Source organism: Schistocerca serialis, chromosome 3, assembly GCF_023864345.2.
Source record: "Schistocerca serialis cubense isolate TAMUIC-IGC-003099 chromosome 3, iqSchSeri2.2, whole genome shotgun sequence".
Taxonomy (NCBI): Eukaryota; Metazoa; Arthropoda; class Insecta; order Orthoptera; family Acrididae; genus Schistocerca; species Schistocerca serialis.
Window position 1 is genome coordinate 999416420 of NC_064640.1, and position 15062 is coordinate 999431481.

At 42.9% G+C, this 15062-nt stretch overlaps 1 pseudogene; it reads left to right on the forward strand.

The window, feature by feature from the left end:
• The first annotated feature begins 14249 nt into the window (after window positions 1–14249).
• LOC126472337 (5S ribosomal RNA) lies at window positions 14250–14368 on the forward strand (annotated as a pseudogene).
• The last annotated feature ends 694 nt before the right edge of the window (window positions 14369–15062 follow it).

Below are 15062 nucleotides of genomic sequence, written 5' to 3' on the forward strand. Positions count from 1 at the left end.
TCTGTGCCGATCTATAGTAGTTTCATTAACTCTCCATTATTTTTTCTGCCAAAGTAGACAACGAGACTACAGAATTGCGCTTCAGTTATCTTTTAGTTCGAAATACGAAATGTACATCATACTAATTGTAGGATGTTGATGACAAATAATTGTTTGTCTTTTGTGATGCAACGTGTGGCCAATTATAAAAGCATAGCAGATGATTGTCCAGTAGCCGAGGGAAAAATTCTTATACATTTGGATTTATCTAGAGAATGAGACCATTAAAATAATAAGAGGGGCCGGCACTAGGTCTGCGCTGATTACCAGTAATTAGTTTTTTTTCTGTGCTGCATTATATGACTACACTAAACCAAGCTGTAACCGCGCGAACTCCGTGGCTAGCGGACGCGGCACTGACGCCACTGAATAGCTCGCATTACTTGAGACCAGAGACAGATATCAGTATCATTATCATTTCAAAAACTTTTTGGTACTTTTAGCTACATTTCATTCCCAACAATGTATGGTCTAAAACGGATCTAACAGTAAGCTACCCGCTACATAACTTTTTCACTACAAGATTTGTAAATCAAGTGCACAACGTTGACAAATAGCATCATTTCACAATGACTGTTAAGAAATATGGAAAGATAAATGATTCAATGCGAAGCTAAGATGTTGCACTACCACGTGTACAAAAATCAGATTTTTTAGCCGCATACTTTCTTCAAAATCGGTTGGGAAGCGTTACGAAACTAAGAAATCACGCGAAACGAAAAGTAAACTTTTTCTTTTTTCACGACGTAAGTAACGCTTTTAAAGAAAAAATAAGTTCATAAAACGATGTGGCGAAGTCTTATATACCGCAAAGAATTTTTAAAACATGAAAATCGGAGAAGTGGATTTTCCCCCATTTCGCCGTCCCGGCTCGGCGCGACGCGCAATGTGAATGCACTACTCGTCGGCCTGAGCTGGCTAGGCACGAGCCGAGCCAGTACGCGTCAGCCCGGCCCGGCCCGGCCGGCAGTGTGAACGCAGCCTTTATTGTATTGGAACAGAGACAGTGGGGATCCACCTACATCGCTGGGCGCCAAGAAGCGAATCTTTTATTATTTATATTTACACTGTTGAGCCAAAGCATTATGACCACTGCCCACCGCGTCATCGATGTCACCTGGTGGCACTGCTGGCACGTGATGCGGTAGCAAAACTATGTAAGCGGAGCAGACTCTGACGGGGGTCACCCTAGCGAAGATATGGGCTGCAAATGGGGAAATCCATTCAGATAAGCGACTTTGACGAAGGGCAAATTATTATTACGCAGAGTCTGTGATCCAGAATCTGGCCACTCGGCGCTAAATGGTTGGACGTCCACAATTCTTCACAGAACATGGGGTTCGGAGGCTTGTCTGCTCTGGATAGAAGAATAGATGGTGATCCGTGGCATCTCTGCCGAAAGCGCACAGTGCTGGTGCACGCATAAGTGTTTCGGAGCACACTGTTCATCATACATTACTGAACGTGGAGTTACGCAGCAGACCTCCCCTGCGTGTTCACATGCTGACCCAACGAAATCGTCAGTTACGATTGCAGTGGGCGCGGGACTATCGGAATTCGACCATCAATCAATTGAAATGTGTCGGCTCTCCGGATGAATCACAGTTTTGCTGCACTAGGTCGGTGGTCGTCTCCACGAACGTCATCTAGGAGAACGACGGCTCGAAACGTGCAGCGCGCCAGGGCGCGGGCTGGTGGGAGCAGTATTCTGCGATGGGAGACATTCTCCTGCACTTGCGTGGGACCTGTGGTAGTAATCGAAGACACGTTGACAGCTGCGAACCACTTCCCCGACAGCGATCTCATCTTTCAGCAGTATAATTGTCCGTATCTCGGAGATAGGACCGTGATACAGTGGTTTGAGAAGCATTATAGTGAACCCACGTTGATGTTTCGGCCACTAAATTCGCCTGATTCCTATGAAATCCGTCTGGGTCGTTCTCGGTCAGCATCACAGTGTGCGCAAATCAGTGTCCTATTATTTACGCGAATTACATGATCTGTGCGTAGACATCTAATGCCACATACCTCCGTATCCTACCACCAAGCTGTCGGATCCCTGATACGCATAATCGCTGATGTACTTCGTTCCAAAGACAGACAACAATCTATTAAGGAGTTGGTTATAGTGTTTGGTTCATCAATGTCTTGTTTAAATATTAATACATAGCTCCAACCGTACTGATTCGATACTTACACTGAGAACTTGTTAATAATAATTTCACTATCACTCAGTTCATCAGTGAATGATAATTACAAATTTTAGTTACTGTCAGTACTTATTGACAGCAAGGATGGACTACTCACAAGTGTGCCCTGAGAGGGCAGGCGCCAAACTCCTAAGGTAGCTCGCTACTAATGTACGATCGGTTTCCGAGAAGTGAATGCATGAATCCGTGTATAAAATATGATCTCATGTAAAGACCGAACAGTCTGTTGATAAATAGCCTCGGATGACGTACTTGTGCGATTTTGTGTTAATATAAGACAGGCTACGGTAGGTTTTCGAGGTGGAACGCGCGAACTACTGTGTGAAGTGCAACTCAGCGTTTAGTTAAAGTTGCCTCGGAAAACATATTTGTACGATCTCATGTTGATTCTAATATCGTGTGAAGCATTTCTGTATATTTTGCGGTGCTCGAGAACTAATGATTATGAATATTAAAGAAACATAGACTGACTCTAGAAATCGGTTTACTAATTTTGCGACTGGTGAAATAAAACTGAATTTGTTGGCATTCTAACATTTTACGGTTCTTATTATGCTTAGCATTTAAACCGACCCACTTCTCACATTATTGTGCACTGTTTACGGCACAAGCGTTAGAGCTCGCTATTGACGGAAAAGAAATCAACTAGAGCATCATCTACAAGACTTGATGTAAACAAGTTGACTACAATTTAGCTACGTGACGTAGGGGGCGGACGCACTAGACTTTCATCTGTAAATCACAAAAATGGTTCAAATGGCTCTGAGCACTATGGGACTCAACTGCTGAGGTCATTAGTCCCCTAGAACTTAGAACTAGTTAAACCTAACTAACCTAAGGACATCACAAACATCCATGCCCGAGGCAGGATTCGAACCTGCGACCGTAGCGGTCTTGCGGTTCCAGACTGCAGCGCCTTTAACCGCACGGCCACTTCGGCCGGCTGTAAATCACACGTAGCATCATTGTGGCAGACGGTATTTCGAACATTCATTCACCTGTCTGCTATGATAGTATTACAATAGGATGTGCGATTTCTACAGGACGAAATCGTAGATCATGTCCTCGTTCTTTACTCACAAACAATCTCTACGTGTCATGCCATTGGTTGACCACTTTGTCACTACACTGAAAATGTTGATCAATTCAGGGAAGCAATACAGATAAAATCTCCACCATTCCAGGTGCGATAACCGTAGAACTATTTCCGTTAACAGAACGGGTTCAATAAAGTGTCATAGATAACGCCATCCACTGATTTTTAAAATGAATTGTGTTTATTATAACTAATTCAGTTTTGATTTATTATGGCTTTTTTATTTGTCATTAAGTGTCTAGGAGTAATTTCAGGCATATCTGGCCACTTTCACTCATTCACTGACAACATGGAAACACCAAAAATGGTTACCATCAAACTGTGTCTGAATAAAGAGACAAGAAATTATGGAGTGAAAATGCACTGACTATGGGAATTTTAAGGGGTGCCTCCCCTAAGTTTACGCCACTCTCGGGCTGAGAAGCAGAGTCAATGAAATACATATAAGTCATGATCTACGTAGACACTGATTTTACAGCATTTCAGTCAACTCCTCCATACGGCAATACATATTACCCGGCAAGGCTAAGTGCTAATTCCAAAATAGCAGGAACTAACGTGCTAACGTGACTAGGTACAGCCACGCTTCCATTAATGTAACGAGCGGTGTTACATTGCAGCGCAAGCATAGAAGGTGAGTGCGGAAAATATCTTGACTGGTTGGCGCGACGGCTTCTGATTAACGTGACTAAATTTGCTGACGATGACAAAGAAAAAGGATTTGTATTTCCGGTGGAGAAAGTGCAACCGAAACGTTAAAATTCAGCAAGAGGATTTACGGAAGCCGGGCAGAGTGGAATTCAAGTTTCTGCGCCAAAGAACGAGAATCGAGGTGCTCCAGTGTCAATATGGATAAATAAGTTTTCAGACAGCAATTTATAATCTATTAAGAACAATATAAAGAAATACCAATTTTGGGAAAACTACACAGCTTTTGTCGTAGAGAAAATGAACTTCAAATCTAGCAAGGAATCTCTCAGAAAATTTGTTCTGTCTATGGGATTATTTTTAAAATGTGCTAAAATAAACGTGTTGAGGGGGAAGGAGAGGACGTAGTTTCAAGAAGGTCATATTAAATTAGTCTTTTACAGAAAAGTGAGCCATCACACACACATTACATCGTAAATACATGTTGGCAAAGTGACACTTCGAGAGAAGTATTATCGAATCAAAGTGCCGCGCAGCGTTTAATAGTTATGCATGCGGGCGGTGACATTGGTTGATCATTTAAGCGTTCAATTCTCATTTACGAGTCAAACACCAAAACGTCGGACTGTCACTCAGAAATGGACCATGAAGTCTTTTCCTTATTTATTTGAGGAGAATTGCATTTTATCTTTCTGTGACGAAACAAAATCTAATCTAGAAATATTTTCTAAATTATCAAAACAAAACTAACTGGCGACAACCGTATTATCCTTCGTGGCAGGTTAAAAAAATGTGTGTGAAATCTTACGGGACTTAACTGCTAAGGTCATCAGTCCCTAAGCTTACACACTACCTAAATTATCCTAAGGACAAACACACACACCCATGCCCGAGGGAGGACTAGAACCTCCGCCGGGACCAGCCGCACAGTCCATAATTGCAGCGCCTCAGACTGCTCACCGAGCGAGGTGGCTCAGTGGCTAGCACACTGGACTCGCATTCGGGAGGACGACGATTCAATCCCGCGTCCGGCCATCCTGATTTAGGTTTTCCGTGATTTCCCTAAATCGCTCCAGGCAAATGCCTGGATGGTTCCTTTGAAAAGGCACGGCCGACTTCCTTCCCCGTCCTTCCCTAATCCGAAGAGACCGATGACCTCGCTGTCTGGTCTCCTCCTCCAAACAACCCCCCCCCCCCCGACCGCTCGGCTATCCCGCGCGGCCGTGGCAAGTTAATTTGTAAATTATTATACTCACTTTCCCTTGCTGGAAATGCTCTCGTCTGCCGTTATTTGCTGGTGACAAGACATTCGGTAACTCACAAGAAGAGAGATGGGACTGGCTTTTTCAAATACTGCATACGGTGGTGGGCGAATAAAAGAATTATTACGATGAGTAAATGAAGCGATAAAGGATTATAAATAAAATAAATATAATTAATTAAATAAGGAATAATCATTTTTATAAAGATTTAAAAGTTTCACCGCCCCTGAAGCGATTCGAAATCAGAACCTCTTGCGTGTCAGGCGAATCTTTTACACCTTTAAAAGACTCTTGGTTTTAAACTGTAGACTCTTGAGTCTAGAGCAGCACGCAAATTATTTTTGATTATTCGCAATATTTTACTCTTCGGTATATTTCTAGCTATTGTAAGTGGCCAAAATGTTTCGTTACAATAACACAATAAAAACCAGTGATCTCTTCGCAATTATTTTCCGTAATGAGGGTGATCTGACGGGAGTAATAACGGTCTTACATGAATAGTATTTTTAAAAATCACTTCTTGAACAGCCTCCTCTCTGTTTTAAATAGAAAAAACTCTGTAGTCTATTGGCTCTTGTGTTATGTACCATGATTGGTGGTCACCGTCGAATGAGAAATTGGCTGCTGTTTACCAACTGCTGGACGTCGGCCGCGCGGCGGCAGTTACTCGCCGGTAGTGCTCGTGCCTCGTGTTGACAGTGCGGCCTGTTGGGCTCTGATTGCTGGCAGCCAAGATGGGGCAAGCCTGAGTCCATCCTCCCTGTTCATGTTATTAGGGTGTTTAAGTGTAAGTAACAGAGGTCACGTTCTCCCTCCACCGCAATAACCTATTAAAATCAAGTTCCCTCTCCTTCTTCCTTAAGTGACCAATGAAACTAACTACCTTTTTAAAATTATGACGTAATGCACTGCGCAGCGAACAGTAACAACAAAATATAAAGGACACTGCATAGCTAGAACTCACCATTAGACCCAGAAGACGGCCGCTGCACCCCTTGGCCGAAACGTTGGTTTTTCTCCAGCAGCAGTAGTTCTTTACATTATGACGCGTTACCATACCCAGGAAACTTTTATGTCGACTGACTCTGGCCGCGGAAGCTTACGCAATTATATGAGTAGCTACACTGTTTCACGGCGCAAGGCGTCGTATGGTTCGCACTTTCCGAATGACTTGGGGTCGTTGTTTACGTGCCCTCCACACCGTTAGAGTGTACCGGGTGTGAGAAGTGATAGACGATAAAGCACACAGTGGACTGATGAGAGATATCAACGGTAATTATAGGGTGTTTCACCCTCGCTTAAAGAGAAGACGACCTGCACATCGCACCGTCTGGCTACTGTGAAGACCCCCGAAGAAGATTTAAATAAATAATGAAAACATAACAACAAAAAATGAAACACGCATCATCCACTGAAGAGCCATAGAAACTGGTACACCTGCCTAACATCGTGTAGGGTTCTTGCGAGCACGCAGAAGTGCCGTAACACGACGTGGCATGGACTCGACTAATGTTTGAAGTAGTGTTGGAAGGAACTGACACCATGGATCCTGCAGGGCTGCCCGTAAATTCGTAAGAGTACAAGTGGGTTGAGATCCCTACTGAACAGCACGTTGCAAGGCAGCCCAGCTATGCTCGTTGATATTCACGGCTGGGGAGTTTGGTGGCCAGCGGAAGTGTTACAACTCAGAAGAGTGTTCCTGGAGCCACTCTGTAGCAATTATGGGCGTGTGGGGTGTCGCATTGCCCTGCTGGAATCGCCCAAGTCCGTCGGAATGTACAATGGACATGAATGGATGCAGATGGTCAGTCAGGATGCTTACGTACGTGTCACCTGTCAGAGTTGTATCTAGACGTATCAAGGGTCCCACATCACTCCAGCTGCACACGCCCCACACCATTACAGAGCCTCCACCAGTTTGAATAATCCCCTGTTGACATCCAGGGTCCATGGAGTCATGAGGTCTTCTTCTTTCCCGTACACGTCCATCCGCTAGATACAATTTGAAACGAGACTCGTCTGACCAGGCAGCATGTTACCAGTCATCAACAGTCCAGCAGTCATCAAGGGTACACGAGTGGGTCATTGGCTCCGAAAGGCCATATCGATGATGTTTCGTTGAATGGTTCGCACGCTGACATTTGTTGATGCCCAGCATTGAAATCTGCAGCAATTTGCGGAAGGGTTGCACTTCTGTCATGTTGAACGATTCTCTTCAGTTATCGTTGGTCTCGTTCTCGCAGGCTCTTTTTCCGGCCGCAGCGATGTCGGAGATCTGACGTTTTACCTGATTCCTGATATTCAGGTTGCACTCTTGAAATGGTCGTACGGGAAAACCCCACTTCGTCGTTACCTCGGAGATACTGTGTCCCATCGCTCGTGCGCCGACTATACCACGTTCAAACTTACTTAAGTCTTGATAACCTGCCATTGTAGCAGACACTTGTGGTCCTATTCAGGCATTGATGACCGCAGAGCCGCATTCTGCCTGTTTACATATCCCTGTATTTGAATATGCATTCCTTTATCAGTTTCTGTGGCACTTTGTGTAGTAAAATATTGTACCCTTTCTATTATCCTTTTGTTTTTTTAACAAAATGATCAGAGGCGTATTTAATTCTTGTTCGTGGGAAGAGACTGAAGTGGTGGCAAACAACCGCCCTAGTTAGCTTTTAGGGTGAAAGTAGCGGTGGCACTAGCTTTGTTCTTGTTTTTAGGTTAGATAGGTTCTAATGGTTCAAATGGCTCTGAGCACTATGGGACTTCTGAGATCATCAGTCCCCTAGAACTTAGAACTACTTAAACCTAACTAACCTAAGGACATCACACACATCCATGCCGGAGGCAGAATTCGAACCTGCAACCGTAGCGGTCGCGCGGCTCCAGACTGTAGCGCCTAGAACCGCTCGGTCGTTCCGGCCGGCGGTTAGATAGGCTTTTATGGGTAGTGTGGGTGATAGGGGCCAACGCCTGAAGTGGAAGAGGTCTAGGGAAAAGAAAAGGCGGTTAATGCAACCGCTTATGAGAAGCGTTAAATACAAAAAATGGTTCAAATGGCTCTGAGCACTATGCGATTTAACTTCTGAGGTCATCAGTCGCCTAGAACTTAGAACAAATTAAACCTAACTAACCTAAGGACATCACACACATCCATGCCCGAGGCAGGATTCGAACCTGCGACCGTAGCGGTCGCTCGGCTCCAGACTGTAGCGCCTAGAACCGCACGGCCACTCCGGCCGGCGCCGTTAAATACATGTTCGATTTGTGATCCGTGACAAATTTTCGACTTCCGCCATTGCATTACCGCAATGCCCTGTGCGGCTGGAAGTCAGGAATTCCCACCCATCCCTTCCCTACCTTTCTCGATACTCTGTTTCGTACTACTCATTTTTCATCCCAACGATGACTACATCAATCGCATGTATCCAGGTATCAGGTGTGCAAACCCAATCAGCATCTCTCCCGTCGACGACTGCTTTCGCTGGTACCCAGGTGTCGGGGGTGCCACAGAGCTGAAGGTGGTCATTTAAAACAGTTTTTACGATTTTAGTTCTTTCCTCACACTTTTTCAAATTTGTTTGTTTTACATTTGTATGCGGTTAGCATTCCTTTATATTTCTCTTCCTTTACAACAGCGAAAACTGAGGAATTCTTAAAATCTTTTCCACACTTGTGAATGTCGAGTGACCAGCATGACGTGCACTAGCAAGGACGGCGATACAGTCTGCTTGGGTGACGTATAGATAAGCGTTCTGCACCGTATTTGCGATGCACTGTAACATCGTTTCATGAGATCTCTGGAGATGTATTTGTGGCTTCAATTAGGCGTTCCAAGCAGCCTCTACAATGCGGTGTTTTTTCCAGTATCAGTTGGAAACATTCCTCATAATATCAAGCTGGGACTCAAACCTTGAACCTTTACCTTTCGCGAACAAGTGCTATTACCACTGAGCTACCCAAGCCCTCAAAACTTCACAGACGTCCCCCCGAATACTTCGCTGGACTAGCACTCCTGTAATAAAGTGTATCGTGAAACGTACCTGAAGAGCTTAGTCGGCTTGACGGCACGCTAGCTCAGCTTGATCGGTCATGGGACTGGGGACCATTTATAATAACAAAAATTGGTGGAAGTTCTTGTCTGAAAGATATCATGCACCATTAGCGCAGAACCAGTGATGAAAAACGACGAAGAAACTGATCGAAAGGAAGAAGACAAAAAAGTAGGTAGAGCCACTGACCACGACATGTAAAGGTTCTTGGATCGAGTCCCGGTCTAGTACACAGTTGCAAACTGCCATGAATTATCAAATCTGCACGCACTTGGCTGCAAAATGAAAATCATGTGAGGGGGTCCACTTGTACTTGGAGCCCGATTTTTAATATAATTCATGAGAATTGACCTGAAACAATTGTCATATGAAGGAAAGATCGTATTTTTGACACCGCTGATCCAAAAGTGTTGCCTGAATGACAGAATCGATAGGGCGCGCGGAGCGCAGTAGTAGTTGCCGTTGCACTGAGTCATAGGTAGGATGTAACACTTAAAGCTAGTGGCCAGCTGGGAGAATTTAGTAGTTGGCCTATGGACGAATGATATTGTTTATACTCACGCAGAGCCAGTAAATGCTAGGTCGTGGTTATTACTATAAAGTGTAAAGTGTGTTATTAATTGGTGAGGCTGTAAGATTATCAGGAATTGAAGTGATACTGATCGTTAACTAATACTGAGCATTGCCCATGGCAATTATAGAAGGGTAATGAATTTATACCGTAACTCAAAGGTAAAGCAACTGGAACAAATTTGTAAGGTAATGAAATTTAGTATATTTAGTTTTAAGTATGCAGTGACGCAATTTGTGGATTTCGCTGAATTTTAAAGTACTGACCCCTGAATGCAGGAACCAAGTATTTTCTATCAGATTTAATGTATAGGTTGATTACGTATATCTGATTGGTAATATTTGGTGTGTTTTGTAATTCTGATACGGAGAAGTTAAATTTTGGAATCTATTTTGTCAAACGATGTCAGACTTTTTGTCATGTAACAATGAAAGTAATTTTAATGAAGACAGTAAGTGAGGACTGCAGAACAGTTGAGAAGTTCACTGTATTTGAAGTTAATCTAAAATGTTTCATATCAGGTTTTGTGAAGGAGAAACTTTATTTTGAATACAATTTTGAAACTGAAGCATTCGGTCTACAAAACTTTTTTAAAGAACGTTACAAACATTATGGATCATATGTAATAATATGTTTGGTAACTTGGTGGACACTATCTGTCGGTGTTGGCTGTATTCATCCCTGTTATTTTTATTATTTCATTTATCTTTTGCGTAACCTCGTAAAATTCTAACGCTGCATCAGTGTTCTGGACTGCCTGCCGTCCACTTTGGAAACTTACAATGAGAACTTCTTTTTGGCGGACTAGTCTACAAAATTATTGCAGTCATCTATACATTTAGCTGTTAATTCGCCTGTATCGACGAATTTCGGAAAAATAAGCACCGCTAGTATATCTTGGTACAAGACGAAAATCTCCTCGTATTAAAGAGAATCTTGATGTACAAAGGAGGAACTTTCACGATGTGGGTCTTCTGGCTATTTTGTAAGACGAACAACTCCTTTTCAAAATTTTGTAATGAAAATTTCATCATGGTTTTCTGTTTAACAGGAATGCAGAGAGAGTTTGTCTCTTCAAGTGAGAAACACGACTGTACCTTAGCAGAGCCACACCCTATTTTCCTTCCCCATACTTAATATGGGCATAAGCTCCAAAAAAAAAAAAAAAAAAAAATGGTTCAAATGGCTCTGAGCACTATGGGACTCAACTGCTGAGGTCATTAGTCCCCTAGAACTTAGAACTAGTTAAACCTAACTAACCTAAGGACATCACAAACATCCATGCCCGAGGCAGGATTCGAACCTGCGACCACAGCGGTCTTGCGGTTCCAGACTGCAGCGCCTTTAACCGCACGGCCACTTCGGCCGGCTGCATAAGCTCCGTCTCTGTTAATACTGATGTCAGTGAGAAGTTAAACTCCAACACTCCATACTTTTTTGCTTTGACCTGGCTATTTCGGTATAAGGTCAGTGAATGTCCTCATTTTTTCGTGTGGAGAGCATTGCTGCAGGAAATGCACAACTGGATAATTCATGAAAGAAGCTTCTGCTGCCATCTGGTTGTAGGGTAGAACACCAGTTGAATAATTCAGACGCTATGAACTGGTGCCACTGCAATATGTTGTCTTGGAATGACAATTACGGTATTGTGTCTGCAGATAATAAGATGTACCAAAATTTTGTCATTGGATTTTACTTTTAACTCAATAATGCAGGCAAAGATTTCAGATTTCTATTAAAACTAAGAATTACACAAGTTTCCAACATTAAATCATAGTTTCCGTGTTACAAGATACAAAAAAATCTGTTAAAATGTGTAGGTATTTCACGGTGCTGTATAAACCAGTGGCAGAGAAATTCTGACTGAGATGATGACGTTGAAGCAGGGAAGCGCTGGCCACAGAAAGCTGCGCGTGACCTCATCCAATACAAGCGCCGGCTGCCGCCACTCTGCAATCGACAATATCCGCACTCGGTCCGCGCGACGTCTTGCTTTAACATGCTCACATCTCCTTACGAGAAACACGACGTCCCAACCTCGCGCCACTCCGTCTGATTGTCAACGACGTTCAGTGCATCGATCGTGTCAGCGCGCACAATCTGGTAAGTGACTGACTGTCAAGCCTCGTAACTTTCTTTGCATTCCCTTCGTGGCACGTACCTAGCATGCACATACCACATGGTTGCATACTTTGATGTAAGTTGTTGTTGTATTGCGTACATTGTTTGGATTCCGAATTTCAATCGGTAAAAATGGTGTCCTGGTTGGATCACCCTATTGTTCGTCTAGTTGTCTTTCCGTCTGTTACGATCCCTTTTTCTCAGGAACGGGTACAGCAATTGGGTTGAAATTTAAGCCAAATACTAAGATCTACGGTTCCTTCGTGGTGGAAAAAATGTACGCCTCTAAGTCAATGAAATCAAAAGATACAGACATTTATGTCACATATTTTGATACGCGCACACTCAATCGTCAAATCCAATAGAAATAACTGTGCACATAATTCAGTTTTTACGGAACCCTCACAGGGCGACTCCTACTCGCCTTTTTCCAGTTTTTTAAGTAATAAATTTGAATGTAAATGCGTCCTTTAATACTGAATTTATCCTAATACAAGTATTCGCTCTACGACTCTACTGAAAAATTTCACATTCTCAAAATTGTTTCTAAAGTCTTCTTTTTTTACTCGAGAATAACAATGCTGGATTCAGAATTTCGTGTATTATTGTGGTTTTAGTGTTATTATTAACAGATTAGCTCGTGTCAGTGTTCTAGACGACGGTTTCGTCTAGTAGTTTCGTTGAATGTTTATCTTTTTATCGAACATAATAAAGTAACCACTATGTTTCACACGACATTACTGTTGAGTTCCGCAATATTTAATTTACTAGTTATATGGAAACTGAAAATACTGGCTCTCCGTTGAAAAGCTGAACAAGGAATGCAGACGCAAAGTTTTTCCAATTTACAGTTACGCAACTCGACGTGTACTAGCAAAATACTGCGGACAGAACAGTAATGATGTTGGAGCCTGCTTTTGTTTGTTCATGTACAGTCACCACCAAAGAATATTTCTTTATATAATAGTGCAGAGTGTTTCTACTATTTTACTTCCGTTTAGTATTAGGTAACGATCTTAGGAAGTCTGTAGGTTTTGGCTAGAGGTAACACTTGAAATTAAAAGAGGTGTCATACACTATTATTTTTGAATAGCAGCTGTTAGTAGACTTAAACACATGCCACTACCTCGAACATCAAAAAATCTGAAGGGACTGTCAGCTGTCAGACTATGCGTGGCGCATCGAAAGAGCGACATTGCCGCTTGCCGATTTTAGGTGGATTTTACATTGCTTGTTAGGTTTACTCAAAACACTTTGCATGTTAGAATACATTGGTTCATGTATAGGAATATAACACCTCACGGCTTATGCGCAGTAACTGGCGTTTAGGAGAACCCTATGAACGGAGCTAGTATGAGAACGAATGTTGTTCTTGGAGGTAATTGTCATCGCTTTCCTTAGCTTACTTGGGCTTATAAATACGTATGACGTTACCGCGTGATAAAATAGCAACAGGTCTTCAGGTAACGGTATATATCGCAACATCCTCTCTACCGCCGGTCCACCGGTTACTGAGAGATCTACGTCCCTGTGGTTGAATAGCGCCCGGAAAACATATGTGAATAAATACAGATTTCCATGCTAAAGAAAACTTTCTTCAGTGCTTACCGGTTGGGGTAGTCACATTCACTTCAGTATCTATCTATCTTTGTTGAAATATCGTGAGCATTCCAGCTTATGGTAGCGCAGAAAGTTCTCGTTATGTTGGTTTTTATTTCCCCTTGCAGACATTATAACGTTAGTAGTATTAGACAACAGCAGCATGTTGTCATGTGCCTTGCCAACAGTTCACACATTTGCTCGGATTCAGCATCCCACTTGAACCGATGTCGCTGGAAGAGAGGCACTAGTTAGGAAAGCTGATACATACAAGGGAAGTGACAACGGAGGATAACCTAACGCAGGGTTTCAAACTCGGAATTTGCCGTGACATTACTGGAGAAAACAAATCTGGTCTTCATCTAAGCTAATCAACGAAAATCCATCTCCAGATGACCAACCAGCTACTCCCAAATATGAGTCTACTCTTCTAACACTGCGCCAGGTAACTCGCTCTTCTAACGCTGCGCCAGGTAACTACAGACATTGCATTATTGTTTTCAATTCCTTCGCAACTCTTAACGTATTACGCTTCACACCTCACTTAGTTTCCTCATTCCTCGTTGGCACCGACTCCTGAACTATAAGGTAATTTTTGTAAAATGTAGCAGTTACGAAACAGGCAGCCTTCCGCATTTTTCATCATCCAGTTTTGCCAACGGCCTTGTCGCAGTGGTAACACCGGTTCCCGTCAGATCATCGAAGTTAAGCGCTATCGGACTTGGCTAGCACTTGGATGGGTGACCGTCCGGGTATGCCGAGCGCCGTTGGCGAGCGGAGTTCACTCTACACTTGTGAGGCTAATTGAGGAGCTACTTGACTGAGAAGTAGCGGCTCCTGTCACGAAAACTGACAAAGGGCGGTAGGGCGATGTGCTGACCACATGCCCCTCCATTTCCATATCCATATCCAGTGACGCAAATTGGCCGAGGACGACACGGCGGCCGGTCGGTACCGTTGGGCCTTCCGAAGCCGGTTCGGACGGAGTTGTTTAGTTAGTTTTACACAAATTACAATGAGATATTCCTAGGACTGCTTTGTATAGATTATCGAATAAGAACATCAGATTTTATCCCATAAATTATTTAAAATGCCTTCTTGAAGTTCACCTGTGTAAGAAGATTACATTCGTCCACTGGGTAACGTAAACAGCAGAGAACGGAAAAAATCATTTTAGGATGTTTATTTTCCTAATCAGTATTGTTATTACTGAATATGGGTCATTTGTGGTGATACGATCATCGGCATATGTTCATTGATTTTTAAAATCATACGAGCCAAAGGCGCACCTATGTCATTCTGATAGATAAAAGCTCCAGGTAAATAATTCCATACCTCTCATAAACCTTAAATGGCACTGTAGTGAGCTACTTTCAGTCAGAACATATTTATTGCTTTTATTAAGTCTGACGTATTCGGAAGTAAACTTCTTTTTCTAGGACAGCCATTCGGTATTCTTGTTTAATC